The sequence below is a fragment of the Mus musculus genome, chromosome 14 (assembly GCF_000001635.26).
Source record: "Mus musculus strain C57BL/6J chromosome 14, GRCm38.p6 C57BL/6J".
NCBI classification, from domain to species: domain Eukaryota; kingdom Metazoa; phylum Chordata; class Mammalia; order Rodentia; family Muridae; genus Mus; species Mus musculus.
The window spans coordinates 40,968,654-40,982,085 of NC_000080.6; the positions used below are offsets into that span (position 1 = coordinate 40,968,654).

Below are 13,432 nucleotides of genomic sequence, written 5' to 3' on the forward strand. Positions count from 1 at the left end.
AAGAGTAGATGTAGTAGTTGTCAGACAAAAATTAAAAGCAGTGAGCCAATTAAACTTTTACCTTAATCCAAGCCAAGTATGGAGGAAGTTTGAAACTGAAATGGCGGGTGTATTAAGATGAATACCTGAGAGATAATGTTTTGGATCTAAGACCAAAAAGACCAGATACAGGAGGAGGAAATGTTTAAAAAAAAAAAGAGGAATAGCTTTTAAGTGTCTTTCTGTGAGTGGGCAAACAGTGCCTCATTTATTGGGTGGGCTGGCCTGGAGGAAATCCATTTTCAGGATAACCACCAACAATTTTGTTTTGGCCGTATTGACTTAGCAGTGCCTGATAGACACCCAGGGTTGTTGTCCAGTCACTAAAAGCAGAGAAGAAGGGTGTGGGCTGAAGATGCGTTTTGGGAGCTCATGGGGTCTAAGAAGGTCATCTAAAGGGAGGAAAGGAAACTGCAGAAGAGAAGGTCCCATGGGGACCCAGGGAATGAGAGGGAATAGAAGGCAAGAAAAAACCACTGAGAGACAGGCTGGGAGGCAAGAGAACAGAGGATGCTAGATGCCTATGCCCAAGATGTAAAAGGCTGTTTCCAGAAAGGACTTAGCTGTTAGCTGCTGCTCGGGGCTCAGGTAAGATGAGGACAGATAAGTGCTTTTAGCAGCACGGAGCCATTGGTAAACGTGCTAAGGGCTCTGCTCTGGGTATAGTGGGATGGAAGCTACTGCACATTAATAACCCAATAGGGAACAGAGAACCATAAGTGGTGGAGATGACTAGGCATCCCTAATAGCCATATCTCATTTTGCCTTTCCTAGCATAATTTCCAATTCTATCTGGCTACATACATGGCTTTCCAAAATAAAGGCAAATGTTTCTGCTACATATGACCATGTGACTCAGTTCCAGCCAATAGGAATGGAAGGGTCCACGTGCAGCTTCTAAACTAACTTTAAAGGGAAGCAATGTGCTTTCCTTGGTCAGCATTCCTTCCAGGAATATACTTATAAAAGCTATGGCTCCAGTAGCCATGGGTGTCTGTAGCAGAAGTCACGTGGTAACGATGTTGACAAACCAAATTAGGATAACTGGGTTCCCAGGTCTAGAGAATCACCTATCCTGAGCTATCTTTCTATTTACTGTGTAGATGAAAGGAAGAAAATTATCTTATTCACATTTATCTACTTTCCATTTTAAAATTTTACTTATTTATTTATTTATTTATTTTGAGAAAAGGTCTCTCTGGAGCCCTGGCTAGCCTGGAACTTCCATGTCGATCAGGCTGGCCTCAAACTCCACAGAGATCCACCTGGCTCTGCCCTCATAGTGCTAGGATTAATGATACTTACAGCCCACTTTTGTTTTTGTTTTTTCGAGACAGGGTGTCTCTGTATAGCCCTGGCTGTCCTGAAACTCACTCTGTAGACCAGGCTGGCCTCGAACTCAGAAATCCACCTGTCTCTGCCTCCCAAGTGCTAGGATTAAAGGCGCGTGCCACCACCGCCCGGCCAGCCCACTATTAACTTTAATTTGTGTTAGCCAGTTGGGGAAGGAGGATTTAGGCTACAGAGAAAACTATGGGAGATTTGTATAGTAATGAGAATGATCTGGGGGAGGAAGGAGTAATGATTTGATGAGCAGATGAACGAAGTTGGGTTGCAGGCACAAATCAGAGTGGTTGATCACATGACCTTCACTAGCTACAGGTCTAATGAGGTTATATCTGTCGCTGTGAAGATGAGAGTCAAAGGCTACGGAGCTGTTTCCAGTGAGGGACAGGATTATATTCACCTGATGATTATATTCACCTGATGAGTTGTGGGGAAGGTCACGACTGCAGACAAGATGGCAGAAGAGAGAAAAGCCAACACTGAGACCCAAAGATCAGGTGATATCAGAGGTCCTGGAAAGTGAACAGCCTCTCTAGGCATTTCCCTTCTGAAGCAGTTGGCCACAATGCTGAAAGACAGGAAGGGGGTGGGATGTGTACAAAGTCAGCAAGGCACACCTTCCCTCCCTCAGCAGGCCTCAGTGGTCAGAGCTGATGCTTTCTTGCTAGCCCTAGCCATCTTATGAGAGGTTTGTTTGTTTGTTTGTTTTTTGTTTTTAAGACAGGGTTTCTCTGTGAAGTCTTGGCTGTCCTGGAACTCACTCACTCTGTAGATCACACTGGCCTTGAACTCAGAGACCCACCTCCCTCTGCATCCAGTATGCTGGGATTAAAGGCATTTAATTGCCTAACTGAACCTGAGGACTTTTTGTGACAAACAAGAGGACACCACTTAAACATCTCTAGACAAATACAGGGCAAAGTGATGTTACATTTAGGTCACTGACAGCATTGCAAGAGTTTGAAATCAGAATTATTTTTGGAAATTCAAGGCAATTGATCTTGGGCTAACATAACCAAATTCAAAAGAGGCTTATAATTGGTACAGCTCTGGCCACTTGCCTAGTCTCACACGAACCAATCACTGTGAAGGAGGTGGGATAAACTATTTGAACAAGGCTTTGTCCTATGCCCAAGCTAATGTCCCATGGCCACAGGGACTATGCCATGAAAAGGAGTGATGTGAGCAGAAATCACACAATAATTCCTGGCAGAGTCTGGTCTACCAGATACCTTCAGGTTCTGGGCACTGGCTGGAAAGTTTTAGACAAAACAATGACACTGTCACATTTGTGTTTTCAGAAGCTCTCTAAGGCCAGTAGGTAGAGTGGCTCACACGGAGCAAAACTAAATGCAAACGCGTAGTTGTGAAGGAAAGTACTACAGTGGGGTTAGGAGGAAGAGGAAGATAAACTGGCAAGAGGTGGGCAGCTTCCCCAGGCACTTAGAGACAGATCTGATGGGGATCAGTGGATAGGAAAGGGAGGAATAAGGAGATGTTGTATTCTGCTGCATGGACAGTGGCATTAGATACTGAGTGCTCTGTGTGTGTGTGTGGGGGGGGGGGTGTGGTGAGAAGTGGTGGCTAACGTCTCATCCTTTTGAAGTACTCCTGAACAAAGGGGAGTAATCTATTGTTTTATAAAGTTTAGAAGAGCTACCTCAGCAGGAGCTTACATTTTGAGAGTTTTGTATCTGTTGGGGATTTATGCTCACTTCTGTGTACATGTGTTTGTATGTGTGAGGGTACATGTATGTCCATGTGCTATGTTGACGCCAGAGAACAACCCTGTGTATCATTTTCATTCAGGTGCCATCCACCTTGTGGGTTTTGTTTTTTGGTTTTTTTAAAGATTTATTTATTTATTATTATATTTAAGTACACTGTAGCTGTCTTCAGTTGCACCAGAAGAGGGCATCAGATCTCATCACGGATGGCTGTGAGCCATCACGGTTGCTGGGATTTGAACTCAGGACCTCTGGAAGAGCAGTCAATGCTCTTAACCGCTGAGCCTTCTCTCCAGCCCCCATCTTGTTGCTTTTGTTTGTTTGTTTGTTTGTTTTTTGTTTTGGTTTGGTTTTGGTTTTTCGAGACAGGGTTTCTCTGTATAGCCCTGGCTGTCCTGGAACTCACTTTGTAGACCAGGCTGTCCTCGAACTTAGAAATCTGCCTGCCTCTGCCTCCCAAGTGCTGGGATTAAAGGTGTGTGCCACCACGCCTGGCCCCCATCTTGTTTTTAATACAGGGTCTTCCACTGTCTTGTGGCTCTCTGATTAGATAAGCCCCAGATATTAACTTGTCTCTGCCTCCCTAGCACTAGGATTATAAGCCAATACCACCACATCTAGCTTTTTTTTTGTTATTGTTAATCTTGGATACTGGAGATAAAGCACAGGTCCTCGTGTGCTTGCACAGCAAATACTTTACAGACTGAGCCCTCTTCCCAGCTCCAGAATTGTGCTTCCTTATTACAACAATGACTCAACAACTACCTAACTTATTTTTGTTGCTAGTGGTCACTGCAGTTGTTGAAAACAACTCTGTCATGACATGGTGAGACACCTAAAGGTAAGTATTGCTGTGCTTGACATCTCAGCAGTGTCACTCTGGTTACATACATAGCCACTGGGCTGAGCCAGGCTGGCCCAGTGCAATCGGCAGACTCCGTGCTCGTCGGGGTCTGCTTTCAGCCATATATTGGTTGCTACAGTTCCAGCTTCTTAAATAAAAGGAGAAAGCAGGAAAGAAGACAGAGCTGTTCCTGTCGCAGGAAAGTAGTACTTCCCACAGAGAGCCCCACAGTCTGCTGCTCGTGTGTCACTGACTCTCTTCTCAAACAAGGACAAGGATCAAGGGCAAAACCTGGATGGCATAGAGAAATACAAGAGGACTAAAGAAGAAGGAAGAGTGGTTACTGAGGTAGGAAGGGAGCCCGGAGGATGATCTGTATGACAGGTAAGAGGTGATGAGGGTTTCAGCTAGGTGAGAGTGATGCCAGAGAGGCCTGAGAGACAGGCTGAAGAGGGCATGGTTTCTGGAGTGGGTCACAGAGCCTTTCAACAGTGAAGCTAGTTAACAGTGGGCAAGACATGTTAACTGGAAAATGTTGCCTGGAAAATGATGAAGGGAAAGTGTGTTTTGAAAGAAGGCCATGAATATGTGTAAATGGTGAAGGGAAGAGGCAGAGAGAAGAGTGAAGAGTGTGGGCAAAGGGCCAGAAGAAGCATGCTGGGACAGAGTGGGATGAGGTGGGCTTAGCGGCACCATCCCTGATCCTGGAGGAAGAGAAGGAAGTGAAGGTGCAGACGTCAGTGGTTAGGCTCCTGAGAGGCAGAGGAATGGCCATTCATTGAAGGTAGTTGACTAAATCTAAGCATACCAGAGAAACTGGGGTGAGAAAGAGATAACACTTCCGAAAACAGACAAGCAAGAGGTTTAGGGAAGGATTGTGAGTCTGACTGAGATGGGATGCATCCATCCCAGACCACGTGGCCTGCTCCAACCGTCCTTAGCAACGGGGGGGGAGGGGGGGGTGTAAGCACAACTGCAGAGATCATGAACAGTAGGCTCTAACCAAGGTTTGGTGGTTCTGAAAAAGGGCACAATAGAAAAACCAAAGCCCAGGGCTGGAAACGTTCCCGGCGTGGTGCTTAGAATTAAACTCAGGTCGTCATGCTTACATGGAAAGCACTTTACCAGCTTAGCTATCCCCAGAGTCCCCAGCCCAGATAATGAGTATTGGCTAGTGGGAAGAAAGATTAGCAGCAGGGCCTGGGAGAGACTGGGAGAAGTGGGGAGGGTCTAAAGGACACTTAGTATGGGAAAACGGCAGGTATGGTGACATGAAGCTATGGTCAAGCAGAGGCTTGTATCAGTGGGAGTGAATGACCAAGAAGAATAAGAAGAAGGGGTTAGTGGCCTAATGGTGAAGAGGTTAAGACCAAGAGGCCAGTTTGAGGGTGAGTGAGTGTTACCTCACCAATGTATGGCAGGATGTAGGGTGCAGACAACACCAGTTGCCAGGGGTCAACAGTTTTGATGGGCCTTTCTCTCCAAGATCAGTTTTGAATTACTGTTGCCCTTCTTAAAATAAGTCATGCCCCTTAAGAAAACCAGAGCAAAAGAGAAATTTATCTCTTGACCTGTCACACAGTGCCTACCTGATTTACTCTAGAATGACTCTTTGTTTGCTTATTTGTTTTGATTTGTTTTTCCGCTTTTTCAAGACAGGTTTTCTCTGTGTATTCCTGGTTGTACTGGAACTTGCTATGTAGATGAGGCTGGCCTCAATCTCATAGAGATCCACCTGACTCTACCTCCTGAGGGCTGGGATAAAAGGTGTGTGCCACCTTTAGAATGATCTTAAAACAACCACAAAAACAAAACAAAACCCACAAAATAAGAACAACAAAAGAGCATCTAAACATCCAGCCACCTCTTACTCTGATAACTGCAGCTGTAGCCATGGCACCTCTGCCCTCTAATGGTTCTCCCTACAAAAGAATTGTATTTGTGATAGGAGACCATGTGTGAGCATAGGACTCAGAGGAGCATGCTGTAATGGTAGAGGCTGGAAGGGAGCTAGCACATGGTGGTGACAAGTAGCCCACCATCTCTCAAGCCTGGTATCCCATTCACAAACTACAGTTAGGGGAGAGCAGAAGTTTGTTCAGTAGGTGGACTGTCTGCATCCTCCCAGCCTTGTCTTTGATTCAACCATAGTTTGCTCCAAATGGGAGACTATAGTTTATTCAAAGAAATAAACCAAGGAGGAGATCATATAAAACATCATAGGGCGACAGATCATAAAGGTTAGAAATGAGAGCCCAAGAGTGAAGCTGCTCATATTCCCCAGCTGTGACCCTAAAAGACTGCTCATTCACAGCTGAGTTGTTTGTGTCCCAATCATGGAACTATGGGATATGCTCAAACGTGAAAGCCACTGGACAGTAGAAAGCATGTTACACTTAGAAGCTCTGCATTAGTAAGCGAAATGTGGGAAGGATGCCCTGAGGAGTCATGCCGTCCACAGTGGTAGAACCAGGACTGTCTACGTTGATGTCCTGGAATGGAGTCCTGTCAGTCTTACACTCAGATCTTATACCTGAAGATCTGCATGTTCAGACCCTACCAGAAGAAGAGACCCAGGAAGTACCCCCTGCTCCCACCCAAGAGGTGAAGAAGGGCACAGATGGCATCACAGGTGTCCTTCTCTATTCCTCTCACAAAGAGTTGGTGGGGCATAGCCAGCCTCTTGGGACAATTTGTAGTGAGCATATGTTGATAGTAGTAGATGTCTCGTGTGCACACTGCCACCTAGGGGCCATTCTCTGAATCTCTGACTTTATCAGAATGAGTGTGTGTGTGTGTGTGTGTGTGTGTGTGTGTGTGTGTGTGTGTGTGTGACTTACAAAAGGAGAAAAGAAAAGTCTTCAAGCATTATTTTATGGCACTCCCAGGACCATGACTCCTCCCCATTTCTAGGACATGCTGCACTTCCCAGTTCCAGCCCTAGTTCTATACCCCATTTCCACAAACTGTCTGTGCTCTCAGACTCACGTGTCTTTGGATAACTTCTATAAACCTGACCAGGCTGTGACAGACTTCATTTCTCAACTACCACTCCCCTAGTCCATCTTTAGAACAAAACCAGATCACCAGTCTCTCGCGCGCGCTCCTACTGAATACCAACATCTTTCTGTGTTCCACAAAGGCTGAGCAGGCCAGGCCTCAGAATGGGCTGTAGCAAACACATTCTGACGGCAGGTCTCCTCATACTTCGTGACCCAGGGCCAACATCTTCCAGGTAATGGCTGCATAAATAAGACCTAGAGTTTGAATTCGGTAACTCACTTTGAATTGTGGTGGAAGAAGGAAGCAATCCAGCCAGACTCTGCTCCAGTCACCACCATTGCCTCCTATCTATATCCACTCACAGGCTGTTGGGGCAACGTTACAAAGCCTCATTTCCCAGCAGCTTATAAGGTCAGTGAGGCCTTGTAGCCTCATTTCTTTCTCCACCGCCTCCTGCCTCCCTTCCTTCCTGCACACCCACCTCTGGAACAGTTTGCTTCCTGAATGCTTGGTCTCCTCACATGCTGTCACCTTTCTGTGTTCCCTGTGCCCAGGTCTCGGGGAGGTAGGAAGCCTTCTGGAACAGCCCCACAGCAAGGGCTGTGTCTAGCACTGTCCCATGTCACCCACTCCCCATTGCTGGTCTCTGTTTTTACTACCCCAGCAGTTTCTGGCTACATTCTCACTCAAGATCATGCCAGATTTGCCCATTGCTTCCTAGGTGGGTCATTGGTCTCTGGTCCCTGCTCTTAGGGGGATCTATCCCATAATCAGCCACCAAACCCAGACACTATTTCATATGCCAGAAAGATTTTGCTGAATGGCCCTTGGTATAGCTGTCTCGTATGAGGCTATGCCAGTGCCTGGCAAACACAGAAGTGGATGCTCACAGTCATCTATAGGATGGAGCACAGGGCCCCAATGGAGGAGCTAGAGAAAGTACCCAAGGAGCTGAAGGGATCTGCCACCCTATACGTAGAACAACAATATGAACTACCCATGGGGGTACCTATGAGGTACCCCCAGAGCTCGTATCTCTAGCTGCATATGTAGCAGAAGATGGCCTAGTCAGCCATCACTGGGAAGAGAGGCCCCTTGGTATTGCAAACTTTATATGCCCCAGTACAGGGGAATGCCAGGGCCAAGAAGTGGGAGTGGGTGGGGAGGGGAGCAGGGCAGGGGGAGGGTATAGGGAACTTTCTGGATAGCATTTGAAATGTATATAAAGAGAATATCTAATTTTAAAAAGGCCTCTTAAAATATATGCTGGTCACTCGGGCCAGCCAGCAGCATATGTGTTCCTTCTTGGACAAACTGTTCTTGTTAGGGGTGAGGGGCAGGAATCAAATTGTAGCCCAGGCTGGCCTCAAACTTGTATCAATCTATTGCTTGAGTGACCCAAGAGCTACAATTATAGGTAGGAGTCACTACTTCCATCATTACAGTTCCATTCACTGTAACCAGAGTGAAGAACGTGTAACAGAACCGTGTGTGTGTGTGTGTGTGTGTGTGTGTGTGTGTATGTGTGTATGTGTGTGTGTGCGTGCGCGGGCGTGCATGCAGGCTAGAGGTCAACATTCAGTGTCTTCCTCAATTGCTGTCAACTGTATTCCACTGTATTCCATTCTTTGAGACATGGTCTCTGGTGGTCTGAATGAGATGCACTGCAGAGTCTCCAGCTATTGAACCTGTGTTCCCCAGTTGGTGGAGCAGTTTGGGCAGGTGTAAGAGGTGTGGCCTTGCTGGAGGAAGTATACCATAGCTTGGGCCTTAAAAAGCCAAACAGAGAGTGTTTGATTACTTCTATAACAGCTGTGTTGCTATCGCTCTGGCGGGCACCACCCTGCCAGGTCAGACATCACTGTATCTCATGGGATCCATGGCTGGGTAAGACTGACAATTACCTTTCTCCTCTGATAGTGTGCAGTGTACATTCCGGCACTATGAAAGCTAAGCAGTTGGGGATGAAGCTCCCAGGTCAGTACCGGATTGATGTCTCTGCATTCTGTGACTCAAGTGTATGGTGTCTTCAGCAACAGGGTCTTATTGTCAAGTTCTGGTCTGACTTGAAGTTTGGTCAAGATTGTCAAGAGCAAGGACAATAGTCTGTAATGCCTGGGAGGTGGGGAGGGTCTTTGGGATGCCACTGGCCAAAATCTCCAAAGGAAGCTCCCTACTCCTGGACCTGGACATCTTATTTGCTGGCCTATAGTACATAGCAGAGGAATGGGTCATTAGTTTTATAAACACATGGCACAAAATTGGGAGAGTAGAGGAAACTGGGGAATTAAAGGGGAAAGTTGGGGATGGATATAATCAAAATACCTTGTATGAAATTCTCAAAGAATTCTAAACTTATAGAAGAGAAAAGAGAAATGAAATTATCAAATTTGCAGCTAAACGGATGGGGCTGGAAAGAGTCATCCTGAGTGAGGGAACTTGGATGCAGAAAGACAAAATATTACATGTTTGTGATATGAATGCAGACCTTGAATTTTTTAATATGTGTGTTTCATTTGGAATAATCTCAGAGATCAGGAAGCTAGTAAGGGGTCATAGGGTGTCTTTCAGGGGACACGAGACAGCATGCAGTGATATAACAGGGAAAATGTGAATCATGGAACAGGAAAGGTTTAATGGAGTCAAGGTGGGCGTCAGGGTAGAGGAGGGCATTCAGAGACAGTTAATTAATATTAAGTACATTTCAATATGGAAACCTACTACTGGAGAAGCATCCTAAAATATATACATATACATAAATAAGAAGATTGAATAGAGTTACCCTGTGACAGGACATTCAGTGATTGACTTTAAGAACTGTTGTTTGAGTTTAGTGGCTTGAATTTCATAAAAGGAATCATTAGATGGGTTTTGGCTTGTGTCTAGGACAGTATTTTCAGCAACTGCTCAAATGGCCCTCAGCATTGATGACTATAAAGTAACAATGTGGATCAGCTTTGAAAAGCATCAAAGATGTTCACTGTCCTACAGCCAAGATTTAGAACTTTACATAAAAACAAACCAGCATACCATCCCATCAGTGCTCTAGTTGCTCTTCAGAATGTAGTAATAGTGTTTACATGCACCCTTGGGTGCTGGTGTGGTGGTGAGAGGACAATGTTAGGAGCTGATCTTTTGTTTGTTTGTTTTTTGTTTTTCTAGAGGAGCTGATTTTTAACTCACCCCCTCCCCGCCCCCACAGGCCCGTGTCTTTCTTGTTCCTACCATACTTCATCCTCCAGACTAGCTGACCCATGAGCTCTGAAGGGTCTCCAGATTCCCATCTCCCATCTTGCTATACCAGTGCTGGGTTAAGATGTTCATTATTGTATCCGGCTTTTTATATGGGTTCTTGGGATCAAACTCAAGTCATCAGGGTTGTATGGAAAACACTTTTGCCTAGTAAACCATTGAGCCAGCTACCAATTTTGGTTTTTTATGCGGCAATTTACCTGGGGTCTTGTAAAATAGTTCCAGTAAAAGGCTACAAATGTAGAGAAGCAGCCCTGACACTGAAGAACATGGACAGTCTAAGTGGGTGGGGCTTAGCTGTACCCAGTAGAGGGCAGTGATGGACAACACATGGGTATATCTATCCGGCCTGTCTCTCCTGCTCCTAGGATTGCTAATGGCAAGGCATAACAAAGCCTATTCAGCACTGTGCATACCAGCACTGTAAGCAGATTTGGTGAGTCCGTTGATACAATCTTGCAATGATTATGCTGTTATTTTCAACATTTAAAGGTGCTTGGGACATTTATAAGACTCTAAGTCATTACCGGGCAGATGATTGCATTTCATGTTTAAGAGGTTGGGGATATCTATTGAGTTAAAAGTATAAAATCCTGATTTATTAATTGTAGAAGTAATTTGTGGATATCTAGAGGGCTGTGAACTGTTTCTTTTTTCTCTCATTGGAGGTTAGACAAAATGTGGAGGTAGCGAGTCACTCGGTGTGCACAGAACCCCATGGACACCCTTTGAGGATGCTGGAAGACTGACTGAGGAGAAGAGCATCATTTCTATGATCTCTCCACAACCCAGTGGGGCAGGGTATCAGATGTCCTCTTGCACAAGGGCCTCCTAGGCCCCACCCATACACCCCAGAAGTTTGCCTCAAGGTTCCCTTGATCCACAAAAGCTGGAAAAGGAACAAAAGTCAGATAAGGAGAGTCTGGCCTCTGCCTGGCAGAGACTTAAAAGACTCCCAGCTCAAAGGGCAAGTGGTGCCCTTTGCCTTAGGAGCTGTCTGTGCCTCAGTTTCCACACCCTCTCTCAGTGCCCCTGCCCTGCCTGAAGAACTGCAGCATTCCCCACCTCTATTCTGCTCGAGCTGCATGTGTGGCAGGCACCTGGAAGCAGAACCAGCCTCCTGTCTCTCTAATGAGTTAAAGCTAAGCATGGTCTGGAAGAGTGGCCAGGGCCAGCTGGATCTGCCAGCTCAGGAAGCCTGGCTCTCCCAGGCCCTTATCTGGATTTGTGTTCTTTTCCAGCCCTCTGCTCATGCTGCCCACAGGGTTTTTCAGGCTCCTCAAACCATATGGATTTTCCAGTTCATGTGGCCTGTGTTTCACACCACATCTATCTATAACCCTCTTTGAGGGGGCTGAAGGAAAACAAGCAAATTCCTCATCAGTGAACCAGGCAGCAGGTTTACTAAGCACATAATTTGCTAGTATTTGCTTTGTTCAAAATGTGTGGCTAGTTAATACATCCATATGGAAAAAGTTATAAATGTACAAAAGCATATTAAGTGAAACATTCTTCTCCCACCCATGTCCCCAACTACTACAGCCTTGTCCTGGAGACAAATGCTATTACCAGGTTTTCATGTATTTTTTTTTCTGTGCATATATCAGGGCATACACAGTTGGTTTCACTTGAAATTCATTCTTTGGGGAGGAAGAAGGGGGAGAAGAGATAAGTTATAACCACTGAAGTATACAAGGCCAAAGCCATTTATGAGAAAGGCTACATTTCTGGGCTTGGGTGTGAAGCTTAGACACACTGGTACCAGAAAGAGATTAACAGAAATAGGACAAAAGAAGGAAGAGACGAGAAGAGGAAAGAAGGAAGGATAGATTTTCTTGCTATTCTTGCAGTTAACTTTGCCCTTGAGTTTTGACCAGTAGGCTGAGAGCAAAAGTGAAATATACAATTTCCAAGTTGGGTCTTGAGGGGAAAAGGTATATTCTGGTGAACTATGGGGATCTTTCAGACAGAAGACATAAACTTAGGATGGTGTAGTAACAGTACAAAAAAAAAAAAAATCTACTCCCTGACCTTCTCAGCCTGAATTGCTTATGTGCAGATTTTTACACATGAGAGAAATAAATAACATTCTTGTTTCACCCTACCTAACAATATATAGGTAGATGGAGACAAATTGCATCGAATTCTGTATACTTCAGCTTTTAATATACCAACTGGCCTTGTCAACATGGTTTGTATTACAAATACCTTATAGGCCTGATGTGGTTGGATCCCATTTATGCCTATAGTTCCAGCTATTTAGAAAGAGGGAGAAGGCGGATTACCTGTGTCCAAGAGTTCATGGTCAACTTGAGAAACATAGCAAGATCTTGTCTCAAAACCAAGCCCCAAATATACTGATATATTATATATGATATACTCACTAAGCACACTAAACACTTTTTGCCTTCGCTGAGCATGGTGGCATATGCCTTCAATCGCAGCACTTAGGAGGTAGAGGTAGGCAGATCTCTGTGAGTTTGAGGCTAGCCTAGTTTACATAGTGAGTTCCAAGACATCAACGGTTGTGTGGAGAGATTCTGTCTCAGAAACAAAACAAAACAAGCAAAAAACTTTACTTTTAATTATTTCATAGCAATATGTTATTTGGCATCAAATAACATATTGGAGTTTTGTGTTATACATACATACAAACAATCACAATACATACATACACAATACATACATACTGACCAATTTATTAACATGTAATAATTATGAATAAAACTAGGTAGATTTATACTTAAGATTCAATTTTATTTCCTGTTCTCTTAAGTTCTTCTCATATCTCTGCCCAGTTGATTGAGTTGTTAGCCAAAACAAAACAAAAACCAAAAATACAAACTTTTATTTTTTGAAGCAGTTTTAGGTTCACAATAAAACTTAGTGGAAGGAATAATAGACTTCTCTATGTATCCCCAACCTCATATCTGCGCAGCTTCCCCCATTATCAATATCCTGTAAATAGGTTTGTTACAGTTGATGACCCTCTATTGGCAGATAAAAAACACCAATGTAAGGAGCCCCAAGTCAATAGGAGACCTTGTCTCAAAAGAGGTAGATGGTGTTTTTAAGGATGACACCTTTAGTTGTCCTCTGTTGGGGACATGTGTGTGTGCGTACACACACACACACACAAAAACACACACACACAGTCACACCTGCATGAACATACACACACAAAGTATTATTTTTTTAAAGATTTATTATATGAGTACAC

General features: G+C 44.6%; 1 long non-coding RNA gene across 4 annotated transcripts; it reads left to right on the forward strand.

The window, feature by feature from the left end:
• Nucleotides 1–5,689: 5,689 nt before the first annotated feature.
• On the forward strand, nucleotides 5,690–12,697 carry Gm31839. Of its 4 annotated transcripts, none has more exons than XR_383365.2 (4): nucleotides 5,690–5,724; nucleotides 8,881–8,937; nucleotides 10,581–10,648; nucleotides 10,881–12,697. It is a non-coding gene; the product is annotated as a predicted gene, 31839 (long non-coding RNA). The 4 variants fall into 4 exon arrangements; XR_001781221.1 differs by having other exon boundaries at nucleotides 10,886–12,697; XR_874531.1 differs by lacking the exon at nucleotides 10,581–10,648.
• Nucleotides 12,698–13,432: the final 735 nt, after the last annotated feature.